The sequence below is a fragment of the Lissotriton helveticus genome, chromosome 8, assembly GCF_964261635.1.
Source record: "Lissotriton helveticus chromosome 8, aLisHel1.1, whole genome shotgun sequence".
NCBI classification, from domain to species: Eukaryota; Metazoa; Chordata; class Amphibia; order Caudata; family Salamandridae; genus Lissotriton; species Lissotriton helveticus.
The window spans coordinates 1,323,425,132-1,323,444,651 of record NC_136069.1 but is presented as its reverse complement, the minus strand read 5'-3'; the positions used below and the strand labels follow the sequence as shown (position 1 = coordinate 1,323,444,651).

The following is a 19,520-nucleotide window of genomic DNA, read 5'->3' as shown; positions in this document are numbered from 1 at the left end:
TGTTCGTCAGTGGATCTTTCTTGCAAGTCCCTAAAGTAAGCATCAGGATACCAAGGATTGCCAGACGGAGAAGAGCATTACAAAGAACCATACAAAGTGCAAGCGAAGAGGAAACAAACCAAAGAAAGGTGTGCCACACTAATAACAGGTTTAAACTAGAGCAAGAGAAGTACGCCTTTGCAATCATCATTCGATATGGGAAGTGCTGCAGTGAAGTGCATAAAATGAAAACAAAATAGCTTAAGGAAAAGTTTATGCTGGCTCAAACAAAACTGTCTCAGAAGCATTTCCAGAATGGACGTTATGTGAGGAATATTGGAGGAATGCAAGGTTTAGGATTCCCATTTGGATGGGAGGTGGTACACGGTAGAAGTGGTGGTTTACAAGGTAGAGGTTGTGGTGGTCCAGTTGACCCAAATACTGAGACTGATATTGCGACGTTGAAGAGATCTAACCCATGTCATTATTGTAATAGGTTGGGACAAAATGTCACGTGAATTCCAATAAGAGGCGACAAATGACAACCAAGGGCAAATCGCATATCCAACGCCAAAGCAGTATGTTCACATGGTGCACATGCCGAATGTTCCTATGCAGAGAATGCAAAATCCTAACATGTCTCAAGCTCCAATGATGCCAGTTCCTCAAATCCTGATGCCACAACAGAATATGGGAAGCCCTATGTTTAAAGGAAACTCACATCCACTAGCCAATTAAAATCTATTTTAAAACCAAGCAGCCTTTCAGAGATTTCCTATTTTTAATTCTTTAGATGGCTGCTTCTTCGGGTAGTCACAATGACAGTGCCTAAGGGGGAGGAAGTTTGCGTACTTGGTTCAGTTTTGGAGGCAGACTAGAGTCATCCATATTTAAGAGGGGAGGTGAATTACCAGAAAGTGTCCCAAAGCAAAATGCAGTAATATTAGAAATAAGTCCTATACTTGGGTCATGGTATTGAGAGAGGAGCAAGGAAGGTGTTGCAAGTGAAAATATCTGCCATTTTGAAAATTAATCAATGCCATACCAGAGAAAAGTAAGGATGTTTCTGGGGGTGGTGTGCTACTGTAGACAGTGGATATCCTACTTTTCCCTAGTGGCTAAACCTCTAGAAAGACTGACCCACAAAGATGTACCTGATAAGCTACCATGAGACATCAACTGTTGATTAAGTTCCTAGAGTTGAAAGTCTCTGTCATGCCCCAGCACTGGGAATGCCAAAATACAATAAAGCTTTTACACTCTATTGCAGAGAGAGGGAGAGCTGGACTCTCTCAGTGCTGACACAATTACATGGAAATGCATGAAAGCATTTGTTTCTGCTACCCTTGATCCAGTGGTCACAGGACTGCCCAGTTGCCTTAAAAAGGGTGCAGAAGTGGGTGTCAACATCAAGAGGTGTGAGAGTAAAGTCATGTGACATCCGATTACAGTTATTATTCCTCATTCCATGGAGTTCCTACTGACTAGAACCCAGCATCTGACAAAGAGCCGCTTAACAAAGTATGAGCATGGTATACTGCCTGCAGAAAACATAACTTTGAAAAGATGTTTACAGCTCAATCCTGCTACACTGTTACCTTTGCCTGGAAATGAAATGACTGAGAGGGGGGTCAATCATGATTGTTTCGATGTCACAGAACTGTGCACCAAGTCAAGACCTGATATTAGGGATGAGCCCTTTGAAGAGTCGTATTATATATATTTTGTGGTTGGCTCTTGTCTGAAAGATGAGGGAGGGAATTTGAGAACTGCATACTTGGTCTGCACAGTGAAAGGTTTAGTGAAAGCTTCATGGCTCCCCAGTGTTACTTCAGCACAAGTGGTTGATTTAGTTGCTCTTACCAAAGCTTGCTGGGTTACAGACAAACTGAGGGTGACTATTTTCACCAACAGTCAATATGGCTTTGGATTGTTCATGACTGTGGACAATTCTGATTGCAAAGGGGATTTATGACATCTTCAGATTCTCCAATAAGGAATGGAGAATTTGTCATGCGATTGCTGGAGACACTCCCTTGCATGTATGTGACGATGGTAACATACCAGGTATATATATTAGTTCTAATGTTTTTCCAAACAACAGACAATGCCCACTGTCTGTTCTTTGTGCCTTGATCATATGGGCTGTCTGTATCCTTTGTAAATTTTGTAAATCATGTCTATTGTCAGTCAGTCAGTCAGTCAAAAGCTTTTATTATCGGTTAATAACCATAAAAAGACATATTTACACATTTACAATTAAAAGTAAGAATATTTACAGATACTAAAAATCCTCAAGGGATACTAAGATCATGCAAAGGTTAAAAAGATTAGGAAAATACAGACATATTTAGGTCAATAGGCAAAAGAAGGGGGTTCCCCAATGGGCTTCTTATTGAATAGGTCGATTTGGCCAATCGACGGAACCCCATCTATGGACACCTTGGAAGGAACACCGAGCAGCTCCTCTTAAAGACCTGCAGACTAAGTGCGCCTGTAACAGAACTCCATCAAAGGACGTCTGGCCAGGAATGCCGAGCAGCTTCGTGTAAGGACCCATTAACTAAGGGCACTAGTGAACCTTGTCAGTCCAGCCAAATCGACGGAACTTAAACTACGGACAGTGTGTCCTCCCAGCCAAGCGGATATATGCCAGCTGTGTTGGTGGACCCAGATTTTTTCAGACTAGCCGCCCCTGAGTCAGCATTCATGGGACTCATGCTTGATACTCCTGAAAAAACTTCCATTGTATAGCAATCCCCAGCTCATCCTTCATCTATAAATCCTTGCGCAGTGGAATTCTATCTTTGATAAACAAATTTAAAGACTCAGTGTCCTGCTTTGCTGAGAAAAAACATCCTATGCGCCCTTTGCTCTAAGGAATCCGTTACGAACTATCGCAGATTACTATCCTGTTCTCTCCCAGTCAACATCTCCCAGCCCTGACGAAGGTGTGGCCCACCCGGCCATTCACCGAAACACGCGTCGGCTCGTGGTTCCAGAAATACGGCACACTATAGAGTATCGATTAGATGCCGTGATAAGATCAATTGTCTGGAACAATATTCTGCTCTATGCCACATATCTACCATCTCTGTGTGGCATACAACAGAACAACTTGCATTGATTGAAGAATGAGAGTGGAATGTTTGAATTTTAGGTAGGATTAGGCCTTGAAAAACTGAAAGAATGATAGTATGATTGAAGTATGAAAATGTTACTGGGTAGGTTCGAAAGAAGTATGTAATTTTGTCACTTTTATCTTTTTTCAAATTGACTATGTGTATTGTGCAATATTTATAAAATAATCATGTGTTATAGATGTATATAAATGTTTTCTACACTAAAATAAAAATACTTATATATTTGCTAAAAACTGTCTCGTACAAATAATTGAATCATGTTAATCTTGTAATGTGCAGTGCCAACTTCTAGGTTTATCACCCCACATATATTAGGATCCCAGATTTGGGACCACATTATCAACTGGCAGGGTACGTTCTTTGTTCTTTGTTCAATATTTAGGTCAATATACAGTCCAAATGAGACTCGCAGTGGGGCAACCCAGGCAGTTTATAATAGAAATACCTCCCAACTACAGTCATCATACAATCCCGAGCACAATAGATAATGGTTTTGAATTTTTTAGTATTGCACACCTTGAATACCACATAGACAAAAGGAATCTTGCTGTTGCGAATACTATCAAAGGAGTGGTATCAAGTTTGAGAATTCTAAAAGCCTCCCTATAGTCCCTTAAGCCCCTGGACTTCCAAAATTGGATAATCCATTTGGCTCTTGCACTAGCGTACAAGGGGCAGAAGAGCAGAATGTGCAGATCAGTCTCTCTGCTACCCGTACACCCTGGGCAAGAACTCGCTGTGGGGGAGGCATTGACCACTTGTGGGTAACATCCCTAAGGGGCAATGAACCGTGCCTGAACTGGATGTAGTTTCTTGGCCAGGGGGGGCTGGATATCATCCACAAATTTCTCGAAATTAGGGTAGGCCTTAATTTCTAAAAAGGTGTTAGGCAGCCTGCCCATAGAGGAGTTTTTTAGTAGGTGAACCATACAGTGCTGTTTTAGTGTCAAATTCAGAGATTTTATGGAGAGCAAGGCACAGGCCACCTCGGGGGACGACCACAGGTCCCCCATACCAAGCGCCTGGGAGAGGTGCTTAATGTGCTTTAGCCAAGGGATCTTCCCCACACCCCCTCTGGACAGAAGATCCCCCAGGTCCTCCCTATAGCTCACGAGCTCCGGAGTAGAACAGAGTCGTCTCCAGTATAGTAGCGGGCGGTTCGAGACAATTTCCTGGATGGGCACCAAGCCTAGATCCAGCCTAAAGGGAGTTAGAGGAATACTCCGGGGAAGTCGCAAGAGACGCCTAATAAAACTATTCTCGGTGAGGGATAACGAGGCCGCGCTAACATGCCCCCATAAGTCCGCACCATAGAGCGCACCCCCTCTCGCCTGGGCTTTATAGATTTCAACGGGCGGTCCCAAGAATTTAAGAGAGGATTCATTAAAAACCTTTAGGATGCCACCAGAGGATTGGGCCAACTTCAAATTGGCCTTGGCCATATGAGAACCCCAGTCCATTCTGTCATTTAGCATAATTCCCAGGTAGTAAAATGTGGACACTCGGTCCAGCGCCATTCCATCCAAGTGTGGGTGAGGACAATTGGGTTATTTTGTATTGTAAACCATGTACTTGGTATTAGAGAGGTTAATCTCTAAACCCCTCAGATTGCAAAAGCGGCAAAAGGCCTCCAATGTGCGCTGAATGCTCCCAGATGATTTTGACAGTAAGAGGGTGTCATCAGCGAACATTAGGGTTCGGTATTTTCCGCCCAGCTAGGCTGGGGGAGTCCAGGTCTTTCGCTCCCAGTAGATGTACAATCAGGCCATTGAGGAATAGGGAGAGGAGCGTCCCCTGCCTCACTCCCTTTTCTACCAGGAACGGGGCCGATAGTTCCCCCCTCCCACACCCGACCCTAGCGTACGTACCCTGATGCATATGTTTGAACAAGTCGTACAAATAGGCCAGGGCACCCATCTCAAGTAGTTCTGCTCAAAGCTTGTCCCTCTGGAGTCTGGACCAGGTCAAATGCGGACCGGAGGTCCACAAAGATCAAATACAGACTACCCGCCCCTAGGGTAACTGTCCTCCAGTATACCAGCTGTAGTCTAAACAGTTGGTCGGTCGTAGAGACCTTAGCCCGGAATCATGCCTGAAGGGAGGTTAGGATGTGTTGGTCGTCCATCCAGCTCTGCAACCTAGTTAGGAGGACACCGGCAAAAAGTTTCTGGAGGACGTCAATCAAACTAATGGGACGGTAGTTTGCTGGGTCCAGGGGAGAAGCTTTCTTAAAGACGGGTATGATTTCTTCTCCCAGCCAGATCAGGGGAATTTCAAAACCCTGCATGATGGCATTAAAAAAGACGCAAATCCTGCATGATGGCATTAAATCAACAAGTATAGAACTCCTTGATTTCACTTTCTATGTACACAATCGAATTATTATCATCTCAATGTATTTACTTCATTTTTTAAATTCTATGAGGAATGTGATATTGTTTACATTAAACTTTGTGACCTAGATGGCTGTTGCTTACCTTGACCGAAAAATGAAGAAATGATTTCATCATACAATACTGTGTTAGCAGTATTATAGTTTACCAATTTGTAAATGGTGACATGACTATACTTTTTATCAATGATGAGTATCTCTTTTGTACGGAGCACATCTCATTCAACTATGTTTTCTATAGCATCATGTATACACTGTGCGATTACAAAATGACAATATTATGCTGCATTGTGGAAGAATGGAGGTTGGGAATGATTTGAACAACTCATCTTTTTGATGTTTTTTCAAAAACTACCATTTTTTGCTGTTTGAGTCTTTCACGATAACCTCTTTCGATTTATTTCTCACTTTTTGGGTGCTTTGTCAAATTAGGACCGGATCATTTAACACAACATGCCCTTACACATAGTTAAATCCATATTCACTGATTCTGAGATGATCCCGTACATCTCAAGATGGCCGCTGCCTCTTTTTGCTAAATACAGAGGAACTAAGATAGTTGAGTAGATTAGTCTACATAAAATCGCTATATTATAACGCTTGGCATGACGTCTGCATCGCAAGCGGAATACGTTTTGGAGCCACGACGCAACGTTTTTGAAACTCGGTAAGTGAGATCTAACCTTTGCCACATTTTGCTACTTTACATAATTGACCCGCTTTAGGCTAAGTAAGGGCTCCTTTATTTTATTTTAAACAGATAACACTAAATGGCGTGTTTCATGACTACTCTTTGGATTGAGATTACCGCTTTTCGAGATAGGTAAGTTTGGCCACTATATGTTTATACAATTGTTTAATGAGACGCATGCTCTTAGGATCCTTTAACATGTTGCGCCAGTGTTATATCCTTCCTTTATTTCTTGTTTCTCACTTCCCTCCCTCTTTCCTCTATTACATCATCTTCACTCTGCCAGCCCTAGCATGCACTGTGTATACTTTCCATTGAAATTTCAGATTCTGCATGATTTGTATTATACTTGAATCTTGTTTTGCAATCAGAGAAGTGGAAGAATTTTTCTCATAGAATTGTTGTGAAAGAAAATGTTGCTCCGGTAAAACAAAAAATAAGAGGTGTTCCAATTAATATTAGAGAAGAACTCAAAGAAATGTTAAAAGAATTATCTGATGACGGTGTTATTGAGGCCATCAAGTCTTCGGAATGGGTTTCACCGATTGTTCTTGTCCGCAAACCTTATCAAAAATTGAGAGTTTGTGTGGACTTGAGAGGTTTAAATTCAAACATAGAAGTTGACTATCACCCGTTAGCTAATATCAATGAAGTTGTTTCTATGTTTGAGGGTGCCCACATTTTTTCCACGCTTGATTTACGATCAGCATACCATCAGATAGAACTTATGGAGGAGTCAAAGAAATATACAGCTTTTATCGCACCATTTGGTTTGTACCAATATACAAGGATGCCATTTGGTTTGGCGTCAGCCGCATCGGTGTTTCAAAGAGTAATGCTCCACATGTTCAGGGATGTTGATGAATATGAAAAGTGCTTCCAGGATTATATTTAGATTTTTTCAAGGAATGAAGCTGAGCATGTGAGACACTTAGATGAAGTGTGTAAGAGATTAGAGAACTATGGCCTTACTTTAAAGGCACATAAATTCAAGTTGTTCAAAAGCTCGTTTGAGTACCTGGACCCACTTTGTCCAGGAACGGAGTAGTTCTGAAGAAAACAAATGTAGATGTTATAATTAATTCTGCGTGGTACAAAAGGGGGTGGTGATGGACGGAGCATCTGAACCAAACAAACACTCACACCCACTCAACAGATCTGGGTTTAATCCATCACCGTTCTTTAGCCCACACTGCCACCCCAGTTCAGACATGGCCATATGCAAATGAGTCTGACCCTGTGCCTCATGGGAACAGTCCAGCCCGAACTGCCAAGCCATGCCTTCCCTGGACCAGAAACAAGCTTCCGAGGACCGGTTATTGGCATTTCAGCCGTCTTCAGCCCGGCTTGCTTGAATCCAGTGGCAAAGTGAGCAAGGGACTCACGTCTGAGCATACCCTGCCAACTTATGGAGAACAAAGTGGTACAAAAGGGGATGTGAGTGTTTGATTGGTTCAGATGCTCCGTCCATCACCTCCCCCTTTTGTATGGGCTCAAGAACGGTGATGGATTGAACCCAGATCTGTTGACTGGGTGTGAGTGTTTGATTGGTTCAGATGCTCTGTCCATCACCACCCCCTTTTGTATGGGCTAAAGAACGGTGATGGATTGAACCCAGATCTGTTGACTGGGTGTGAGTGTTTGATTGGTTCAGATGCTCCGTCCATCACCACCCCCTTTTGTAACACTTTGTTCGCCATAAGTTGGCAGGGTATGCTCAGACGTGAGTCTCTTGCTCACTTTGCCACTGGATTCAAGCAAGCCTTGCTGAAGACGGCTGTAATGCCAGAAACCAGTCCTCGGAAGCTTGAATCCGGTCCAGGGAAGGCATGGCTTCGCAGTTCGGGCTGGACTGTTCCCATGAGGCACTGGGTCAGACTGATTTGCATATGGCCATGTCTGAACTGGGGTGGCAGAGTGGGCTAAAGAACGGTGATGGATTGAACCCAGATCTGTTGACTGGGTGTGAGTGTTTGATTGGTTGAGATGCTCCGTCCATCATCACACCCTTTTGTACCGCTTTGTTCGCCATAAGTTGGCAGGGTATGCTCAGACGTGAGTCCCTTGCTCACTTTGCCACTGGATTCAAACAAGCCTGGATGAAGATGGCTGTAATGCCAGAAACTGGTCCTAGGAAGCTTGAATCCGGTCCAGGGAATGCTTGTTGGAAACAAGCATCAATTTTGCCACTACTAAAGAAACCTAACCTGGATATCAGGGACCCAAATAGCTATCGCCCAATAGCAAGGCTCCCACTACCAGCTAAATTAATAGAAAAAGCGCTTAACGCTCAACTAAGCGCCTTCCTGGGTGCCACTCAATCTTTGGACCCCTCTCAACATAGTTTTAGACCTTACCATAGTACGGAATCCGCCCTCATTAAAACAACTGAGGAGATCAGAGCGGTGGCCGATGCAGGAGGGAGGGCAGCCCTGGTGCTGCTGGACCTCTCCGCGGCCTTCGATACGGTCCACCATGGGATTCTACTTGACCGTTTGAAGGCCTCGGAGTTCAAGGGAAAGCGCTTGAGACACTTAAAGCCTTCCTGTCCGACAGAGTCCAGAAGGTGGCCTTGGGAGACTATGAGTCAAAGCGCTTTATTCTGCCCTGCGGAGTGCCTCAGGGCTCGTCCTTGAGCCCTACAATGTTTAACGTTTACGTTAGCTCACTGGCGCCAATAATTCGGGCACAAGGGTTTGATCTCACATCGTATGCTGACGACACCCAGATTGTGGTGTCGGTATTACCAGGGAGGGAAGAAGTGGCAGCTAGGAATTTCCAAGAGTGTATGCTGGCAGTTGGGAACTGGATTGCAGTTAACTGCCTTAAATTGAACTCGGCTAAAACCGAAGTTATTGTGTTTGGTTCAAACACCAACTTCTGGAGCCCAAGCTGGTGGCCAGACCAGATGGGCAAAGCCCCCACCCCAGTAGCGAAGGTAAAAAAATCTAGGGGTGTTGATCGACGATCAACTTACCTTTCGTCCTCAGGTCAGTGCTTTATCCTCTTCGGTGGCCTACCTGCTTAAATCCATTCGTAAGGTCCTTCCATTTATCCCCGACAGTGACAGGAAAACAGTGGTCACAACGCTGGTCATGGCAAAGTTGGATTACTGCAATGGTCTATTCCTTGGTGCCCAACAGGGGATACTTAACAAATTGCAGGTACTTCAAAATGCGGCGGCAAGACTTATTCTGGGGACCCCTAAATTTGTCTCTGTGTCTCAGGAGCTGGCCAAGTTGCACTGGCTTCCAATCCGAAAGAGAATTCTTTTCAAAGCCCTATGCCTAGTTTTTAAGTCCTTACAAGGCAAGGGACCTTTATTCTTTTGGCAACACTTTTGTTGGTACCGTCCGACGAGAAATCTTAGATCAGCCGATATGGGGTTGATTGTGATCCCTCGCTTTAAGAGGACACGGTGGGGAGGCAGAAGCTTTGTGCTGGGTGCAGCCAGAGCCTGGAATGCCTTGCCCCACGCTCTCAGAAAATTGACGGACCTCATGGCCTTTAGAAGAGCATTAAAGACATGGTTGTTTACCAACTGATTCCCTATCCTGCCTCTATCCCAGGAGTAACACTTAGCGCCAGGACACCCACGGGTAACAGAGCGCTGTACAAATGTCAAAAATAAATAAATAAATAAATAAGGGAAGGCATGGCTTCGCAGTTCGGGCTGGACTGTTCCCATGAGGCACAGGGTCAGACTGATTTGCATATGGCCATGTCTGAACTGGGGTGGCAGAGTGGGCTAAAGAACGGTGATGGATTGAACCCAGATCTGTTGACTGGGTGTGAGTGTTTGATTGGTTCAGATGCTCCGTCCATCACCACCCCCTTTTGTACCACTTTGTTCGCCATAAGTTGGCAGGGTATGCTCAGATGTGAGTCCCTTGCTCACTTTGCCACTGGATTCAAGCAAGCCTGGATGAAGACGGCTGTAATGCCAGAAACTGGTCCTAGGAAGCTTGAATCTGGTCCAGGGAAGGCATGGCTTCGCAGTTCGGGCTGGACTGTTCCCATGAGGCACAGGGTCAGACTGATTTGCATATGGCCATGTCTGAACTGGGGTGGCAGAGTGGGCTAAAGAACGGTGATGGATTGAACCCAGATCTGTTGACTGGGTGTGAGTGTTTGATTGGTTCAGATGCTCCGTCCATCACCACCCCCTTTTGTACCACTTTGTTCGCCATAAGTTGGCAGGGTATGCTCCGTCCATCACCTCCCTCTTTTGTATGGGCTCAAGAACGGTGATGGATTGAACCCAGATCTGTTGACTGGGTGTGAGTGTTTGATTGGTTCAGATGCTCTGTCCATCACTACCCCCTTTTGTATGGGCTAAAGAACGGTGATGGATTGAACCCAGATCTGTTGACTGGGTGTGAGTGTTTGATTGGTTCAGATGCTCCTTCCATCACCACCCCCTTTTGTACCACTTTGTTCGCCATAAGTTGGCAGGGTATGCTCAGATGTGAGTCCCTTGCTCACTTTGCCACTGGATTCAAGCAAGCCTGGATGAAGACGGCTGTAATGCCAGAAACTGGTCCTAGTAAGCTTGAATTCGGTCCAGGGAAGGCATGGCTTTGCAGTTCGGGCTAGACTGTTTCCATGAGGCACAGGGTCAGACGGATTTGCATATGGCCATGTCTGAACTGGGGTGGCAGAGTGGGCTAAAGAACGGTGATGGATTGAACCAAGGAATGAAGCTGAGCATGAGAGACACTTAGATGAAGTGTGTAAGAGATTAGAGAACTATGGCCTTACTTTAAAGGCACATAAATTCAAGTTGTTCAAAAACTCGTTTGAGTACCTGGACCCACTTTGTCCGGAGACGGAGTAGTTATGAAGAAAACAAATGTAGATGTTATAATTAATTCTGCGTGGTACAAAAGGGGGTGGTGATGGACGGAGCATCTGAACCAAACAAACACTCACACCCACTCAACAGATCTGGGTTTAATCCATCACCGTTCTTTAGCCCACACTGCCACCCCAGTTCAGACATGGCCATATGCAAATCAGTCTGACTCTGTGCCTCATGGGAACAGTCCAGCCCGAACTGCCAAGCCATGCCTTCCCTGGACCAGAAACAAGCTTCCGAGGACCGGTTATTGGCATTTCAGCCGTCTTCAGCCCGGCTTGCTTGAATCCAGTGGCAAAGTGAGCAAGGGACTCACGTCTGAGCATACCCTGCCAACTTATGGAGAACAAAGTGGTACAAAAGGGGATGTGAGTGTTTGATTGGTTCAGATGCTCCGTCCATCACCTCCCCCTTTTGTATGGGCTCAAGAACGGTGATGGATTGAACCCAGATCTGTTGACTGGGTGTGAGTGTTTGATTGGTTCAGATGCTCTGTCCATCACCACCCCCTGTTGTATGGGCTAAAGAATGGTGATGGATTGAACCCAGATCTGTTGACTGGGTGTGAGTGTTTGATTGGTTCAGATGCTCCGTCCATCACCACCCCATTTTGTACCGCTTTGTTTGCCATAAGTTGGCAGGGTACGCTCAGACGTGAGTCCCTTAATTACTTTGCCACTGGATTCAAGCAAGCCTGGCTGAAGACGGCTGTAATGCCAGAAACCGGTCCTAGGAAGCTTGAATCCAGTCCAGGGAAGGCATGGCTTTGCAGTTCGGGCTGGACTGTTCCCATGAGGCACAGGGTCAGACTGATTTGCATATGGCCATGTCTGAACTGGGGTGGCAGAGTGGGCTAAAGAACGGTGATGGATTGAACCCAGATCTGTTGACTGGGTGAGAGTGTTTGATTGGTTCAGATGCTCCGTCCATCACCACCCCCTTTTGTACCGCTTTGTTCGCCATAAGTTGGCAGGGTATGCTCAGACGTGAGTCCCTTGCTCACTTTGTCACTGGATTCAAGCAAGCCTGGCTGAAGACGGCTGTAATGCCAGAAACGGGTCCTAGGAAGCTTGAATACGGTCCAGGGAAGGCATGGCTTCGCAGTTCGGGCTGGACTGTTCCCATGAGGCACAGGGTCAGACTGATTTGGATATGGCCATGTCTGAACTGGGGTTGCAGTGTGGGCTAAAGAACGGTGATGGATTGAACCCAAATCTGTTGACTGGGTGTGAGTGTTTGATTGGTTCAGATGCTCCGTCCATCACCACCCCCTTTTGTACCGCTTTGTTCGCCATAAGTTGGCAGGGTATGCTCAGACGTGAGTCCCTTGCTCACTTTGCCACTGGATTCAAGCAAGCCTGGCTGAAGACGGCTGTAATGCCAGAAACCGGTCCTAGGAAGCTTGAATCCGGTCCAGGGAAGGCATGGCTTCGCAGTTCGGGCTGGACTGTTCCCATGAGGCACAGGGTCAGACTGATTTGCATATGGCCATGTCTGAACTGGGGTGGCAGAGTGGGCTAAAGAACGGTGATGGATTGAACCCAGATCTGTTGACTGGGTGTGAGTGTTTGATTGGTTCAGATGCTCCGTCCATCATCACCCCCTTTTGTACCGCTTTGTTCGCCATAAGTTTGCAGGGTATGCTCAGACGTGTGTCCCTTGCTCACTTTGCCACTGGATTCAAGCAAGCCTGGATGAAGACGGCTGTAATGCCAGAAACTGGTCCTAGGAAGCTTGAACCCGGTCCAGGGAAGGCATGGCTTTGCAGTTCGGGCTGGACTGTTCCCATGAGGCACAGGGTCAGACTGATTTGCATATGGTCATGTCTGAACTGGGGTGGCAGAGTGGGCTAAAGAACGGTGATGGATTGAACCCAGCTCTGTTGAGTGGGTGTGAGTGTTTGATTGGTTCAGATGCTCCGTCCATCACCACCCCCTTTTGTACCACTTTGTTCGCCATAAGTTGGCAGGGTATGCTCAGACGTGATTCCCTTGCTCACTTTGCCACTGGATTCAAGCAAGCCTTGCTGAAGGCGGCTGTAATGCCAGAAACCAGTCCTAGGAAGCTTGAATCCGGTCCAGGGAAGGCATGGCTTCGCAGTTCGGGCTGGGCTGTTCCCATGAGGCACAGGGTCAGACTGATTTGCATATGGCCATGTCTGAACTGGGGTGGCAGAGTGGGCTAAAGAACGGTGATGGATTGAACCCAGATCTGTTGACTGGGTGAGAGTGTTTGATTGGTTCAGATGCTCCGTCCATCACCACCCCCTTTTGTACTGCTTTGTTCGCCATAAGTTAGCAGGGTATGCTCAGACGTGAGTCCCTTGCTCACTTTGCCGCTGGATTCAAGCAAGCCTGGCTGAAGACGGCTGTAATGCCAGAAACCGGTCCTAGGAAGCTTGAATCCGGTCCAGGGAAGGCATGGCTTCGCAGTTCGGGCTGGACTGTTCCCATGAGGCACAGGGTCAGACTGATTTGGATATGGCCATGTCTGAACTGGGGTGTCTGAGTGGGCTAAAGAACGGTGATGGATTGAACCCAGATCTGTTGACTGGGTGTGAGTGTTTGATTGGTTCAGATGCTCCGTCCATCACCACCCCCTTTTGTACCACTTTGTTCGCCATAAGTTGGCAGGGTATGCTCAGACGTGAGTCCCTTGCTCACTTTGCCACTGGATTCAAGCAAGCCTTGCTGAAGACGGCTGTAATGCCAGAAACCAGTCCTAGGAAGCTTGAATCCGGTCCAGGGAAGGCATGGCTTCGCAATTCGGGCTGGACTGTTCCCATGAGGCACAGGGTCAGACTGATTTGCATATGGCCATGTCTGAACTGGGGTGGCAGAGTGGGCTAAAGAACGGTGATGGATTGAACCCAGATCTGTTGACTGGGTGAGAGTGTTTGATTGGTTCAGATGCTCCGTCCATCACCACCCCCTTTTGTACCGCTTTGTTTGCCATAAGTTGGCAGGGTAGGCTCAGACGTGAGTCCCTTGCTCACTTTGCCACTGGATTCAAGCAAGCCAGGCTGAAGACGGCTGTAATGCCAGAAACCGGTCCTAGAAAGCTTGAATCCGGTCCAGGGAAGGCATGGCTTCGTAGTTCAGGCTGGACTGTTCCCATGAGGCACAGGGTCAGACTGATTTGGATATGGCCATGTCTGAACTGGGGTGGCAGAGTGGGCTAAAGAACGGTGATGGATTGAACCCAGATCTGTTGACTGGGTGTGAGTGTTTGACTGGTTCAGATGCTCCGTCCATCATCACCCCCTTTTGTACCGCTTTGTTCGCCATAAGTTGGCAGGGTATGCTCAGACGTGAGTCCCTTGCTCACTTTGCCACTGGATTCAAGCAAGCCTGGATGAAGACGGCTGTAATGCCAGAAACTGGTCCTAGGAAGCTTGAATCTGGTCCAGGGAAGGCATGGCTTCGCAGTTCGGGCTGGACTGTTCCCATGAGGCACAGGGTCAGACTGATTTGCTTATGGCCATGTCTGAACTGGGGTGGCAGAGTGGGCTAAAGAACGGTGATGGATTGAACCCAGATCTGTTGACTGGGTGTGAGTGTTTGATTGGTTCAGATGCTCCGTCCATCACCACCCCCTTTAGTCCCCTTTTGTTCGCCATAAATTATCAGGGTATGCTCAGACGTGAGTCCCTTGCTCACTTTGCCACTGGATTCAAGCAAGCCTTGCTGAAGACGGCTGTAATGCCAGAAACCGGTCCTAGGAAGCTTGAATCCGGTCCCGGAAAGGCATGGCTTCGCAGTTCGGGCTGGACTGTTCCCATGAGGCACAGGGTCAGACTGATTTGCATATGGCCATGTCTGAACTGGGGTGGCAGAGTGGGCTAAAGAACGGTGATGGATTGAACCCAGATCTGTTGACTGGGTGAGAGTGTTTGATTGGTTCAGATGCTCCGTCCATCACCACCCCCTTTTGTACCGCTTTGTTGGCCATAAGTTGGCAGGGTATGCTCAGACGTGATTCCCTTGTCACTTTGCCACTGGATTCAAGCAAGCCTGGCTGAAGACGGCTGTAATGCCAGAAACCGGTCTTGGAAGCTTGAATCCGGTCCAGGGAAGGCATGGCTTCGTAGTTCGGGCTGGACTGTTCCCATGAGGCACAGGGTCAGACTGATTTGCATATGGCCATGTCTGAACTGGGGTGGCAGAGTGGGCTAAAGAACGGTGATGGATTGAACCCAGATCTGTTGACTGGGTGTGAGTGTTTGATTGGTTCAGATGCTCCGTCCATCACCACCCCCTTTTGTACCCCATAACTAATTCTGCATCACCTGCAAACAAGGAACCACTACTATCATTCGCAGGGATGTTCAAATACCATAGTAAATTTGAGGAAGGTTTTGAAATAAAAATAGAACCTCCTAGATAGTTATTGAGACAGAATGTAAAATATGAATGGAAAAATGAACAACAGGAAGCTTTTTAAGGTATAAAGAAAGATATTGTGAATGCACCCACATTAAAACCTTTTCGTATGAAAAAAGAATGTGTTATTACAGTGGATGCTAGCCTTTATGGTTTAGGGGGAGTTCTGTCACAAAAGGAAGGCAAAAATGAATGGAATGTTGCTTTTGCTTCAAGCACATTAAATGAATGTGAGCCGAAGTATGCTGTAATTGAAAGAGAACTTCTTGCGTGTGTATGGGCAGTTGAACACTACAGATTGTTTGTGTCAGGCAGCAAGTTTACCCTTAGAACTGACCATAAGCCGTTAGTCAATATATTATCCATGGGTGGAGGTTGGAAATACACGGCCAGTATTGCAAGCTTAGCGTCTAAATTGCAGGAATATAATTTCAATACAGAATATGTACCTGGTAAGAAAAATGTACCTGCGGACTTTCTTTCTCGGTTGCCCTGTGATTACAATGAAGTAAAAGTCATCAAAGAATCCAATTTTGTAGTTACTATTAGCGATATTGTTTCTAAACAATTCCAGGAAATTTCGGAAAACAAGTGGAATGATTGTGAACAATTAGATGACAGATGGTGTGAGTTAATAAAATATGTTTTAGACAGATGGCCCAAAAAGAACATGGTAAGATCAGATTTGTTACCCTTCTTTAATGCTTCAGATGAACTAGAGTTTGAAGGATCTTTATTGTTCAAATCAGGGAAATGTGTCCCTCCAAGAGGCATGCAAGACATTATACTTAATTTAGCCCACAAAACACATCCCGGTATGTCATCCATGAAGCATTTGGATAGAAGTTTCTTGTAATGGCCAGGAATGGATAAATTCATAGATCGAGTAGTCCGGGAACGTCATGAGTGTGTGTTGAGTGAAAAAATGCTAAAACTACATGTTCCACCATTGAAAGTTGTGCAGTGGCCTGAAGCACCATGGCATAAGTAGCTTTTGACATATCAGGTCCCTTTAATAATTTACCTGAAGTTTCACGTTATGCATTGGCCACGATTGACTATCATTCAAAATGGCCAGAGGTTAAATTTGTTTCCAAAGCCACAACAAGTGCAGTAATTGGTTTTTTTTTAAAGAAGTCTTTGCGTGCAAAGGATGTCCTTCTATTTTAGTCACTGACAATGGTGTACAGCTAACTTCTGGGGAAATGCAAAGTTTTCTCAAGGAGTGTAGTAGTAAACATAAATGCACATCATTATATGAACCACACGAAAATGGGCAAGTGGAACGCTTTAATAGAGTTCTAAAGACTTTTGTTACTGATTCATTAAAGTTCGGTGGAAATTGGAGGAACTCTGTGAGAGAAAAGTTATGGGTACATCGCATTACACCTCATTCTACAACAGAAATCAGTCCTTTCCAGTTACTTAAAGGAAGAGATCCGGCGTCTTGTGTATGCCCATGGTGGTTTGGAAACAAATGTAAGTCCAAATTTGTTGATAAGGAATGTGTACATGGTATTGCAAAAAAAGTTGAATTTAAAAAGTTGAATTTAAACAGAGCAAAACAATGAGATGGTTCAATGATAGATGTTAAACCAAAATGCACAATCTACGAGTAGGTGGCTGGGTTAGAATTCTTAGGTCTGGTATTAAGAATAAAGGTGCAAACAAATTTGGAAAACCTATTCAAATCAAAAAAGTGTTCAGTAATTACTCAAGATGGTAACGTTTGGAATGTTAAAAAATGTTAAAAAATAGCCAAATGTCCTAATAGTGATACTATTCAAAACAACAACTCTAGAATAATAAATCACTTTGATACTAGGGCATGTGATGGAATCAATAATGAAAAAATTGCTTCAAGAGTCAAGTTATCTGATTGTATGAGACTTAAACCAAAAAAGGTTAATGATTTCCTCAAGTGTAATTAAACTTTTGTAATTGTGTTTATTATTAATAAGGGGGATGTGTTATATCCTTCCTTATTTCCTTCCTTTATTTCTTGTTTCTCACTTTCCTCCCTCTTTCCTCTATTACATCATCTTGGCTCTGCCAGCCCTAGCATGCACTGTGTTTACTTTCCATTGCCATTCCAGATTCTGCATGATTTGTGATATACTGGAATCTTGTCTGCTGCCCAGTTGCCCCTGGAGCTGTTGATGGATGGACTTTTATTGCTGTGCTGGAAATAAATCAACGTCGACATTTATTGGATATTGAACTTTTATTCTACAGCCAGGTGCTCAGCTTCTATCGTATAGACCCCTTTTTTAAACCGGTTAATCACTGTGAAATATTGAAACAAAACTAGCGAGATGTAAGGACTTTAACAAAAGGAGTTATGATTATCTTTATCAGAGAATTTGAATAAGATATAGTGGATGGGGAACAGTATAAATTCAGAAATGAATATCATCAGCCAGCCTTTCTCATATATATTTACGATCTATAGTTTGCATGTTACAGTAAATTAGACTCGTACATGGTCCAATGTTTCAGGTGCATACCATTTGGCATGGTTCCAGATTTATATGTTTTCCTAAAAAATTGAATGCCTGCTGTGTGGGAATGTAATTTGATTTTGAGCACGACAGTGCATTGAAAATGGAGGCAGCTGATTAGGTGTGTCGACAAATTCGTTTTTTCATACACAACACAGCATTTTGCTGCATTCAAGAACTATAGTTCCTGTTGTATGTTTAGATGGGAAATCACTTTAGAATTGTGGTTGGACTTCGAGCATACTTTGCTGTGGATCAATGTAGACACATTCTAGTTAAGTTTAAGCTTCTCCCCTTACGTGAAAACAACTACCTTCATCCCAAGTGATCATGACTATAGCAGAATATTTTTGAGCAAATTAAACACAAGATGGAAGTCCAGGTGTAATTGTATAAATATCCATTATCACTCCTAATGATGATTTATAAAAATATATATTTTCTGTTTTTAGTGTTCATATTGATAGGAGCTCATTTATAAGGCCTCTTTAAAATCTTTCTGGTTCAAAACTGAGTGCCTGACCAGATTTGAGTAAGTCATACATGTCTTTTCATTCACCTTGAATCTTTTCGGTGTCAGCAAATACTTTGCTTTTTTCTTAACTACACTTTGGTTTAAGGTTTGAGTTGTACATGATGGCCGCATAAACAATGAGGCCTTCTCTTTCTCTTTTTGAACAAAGGTCTGTTTCTCTTTTTTAGAAATAATGTAATTTAAGGCTATATATGTACATTTAAAATAGTGCAAAGAATGGCACAATCACCAAAGTGTCATAGGAGAAGTTATAAAATAGAAAAAATATATACAATAGATACAAACATCCCAATATTTCAGTTAAGGAAGAGTACATGTATCTCTCACTTAATAGTGGCGACATCATCAGCATGGATTAGTAGAGGTACTTCCAAGGGTCACCATTGTAATGGGAAAAGATACAATCACAGGTTCAATTTTATTATCAAAGTTTAATTCATGGAGAGGAGCCCAGTGTACAAGAAAAATAAATTCAATGAGAATGGTACAAGATGGTTAAACCTGGGCAGAAAGTGTCCTAACCAGCAAAATAAAAAGGGGATCCATAATTATTTCAAATGTTAATATGCATGCCCATGTTGGAATTTGCCATAATGTTATATCCAAATGTGAAGCAGCCAGCAGTGGTACAAAAATATGAAGAACAGCTTACCAAGTTAGGCAATAGGTAAATGTGCCCTAAAAAAATCATGGAAAACAAATTTCGTATAGGTAAACATCAGTGGAAAGAAGTAAGCGTCACAATGCGTGCAAAAGAGGGGGAAAGTTGTTTTAGAGGAGCAAAATAATGGTCTTCACATCCAAGTGCAATTATTTCTGAAAAAAGAGTCCTGTAGGATCTGATCCATGAAGCACAGGATGGCAGTATGAGACTTGCATAGGTATTATTCAATGCAATCTGATTTCCCTCTTTGGCACTGAGGTTGAATCTGGTTTCTTTCTGGTAAGCGAAGTGGTCTCACTTTCTTTAAAGAAAACAGTTCCATGCTTTTGAAAAACTTCAAATTGCTTTTCACAAAGCAGTGTGAGGTACTGTAAA

General features: G+C 44.4%; 1 long non-coding RNA gene across 1 annotated transcript in view; it reads left to right on the top strand.

Moving 5' to 3' along the window:
- Positions 1 to 18,322, top strand: part of LOC144773340 (uncharacterized) — a 241,311-nt gene extending 222,989 nt beyond the window's left edge. Inside the window, exon 2 of the long non-coding RNA XR_013599958.1 lies at positions 17,542 to 18,322. This is a non-coding gene — a long non-coding RNA (uncharacterized LOC144773340). The remainder of the gene's footprint in view (positions 1 to 17,541) is intronic.
- The last annotated feature ends 1,198 nt before the right edge of the window (positions 18,323 to 19,520 follow it).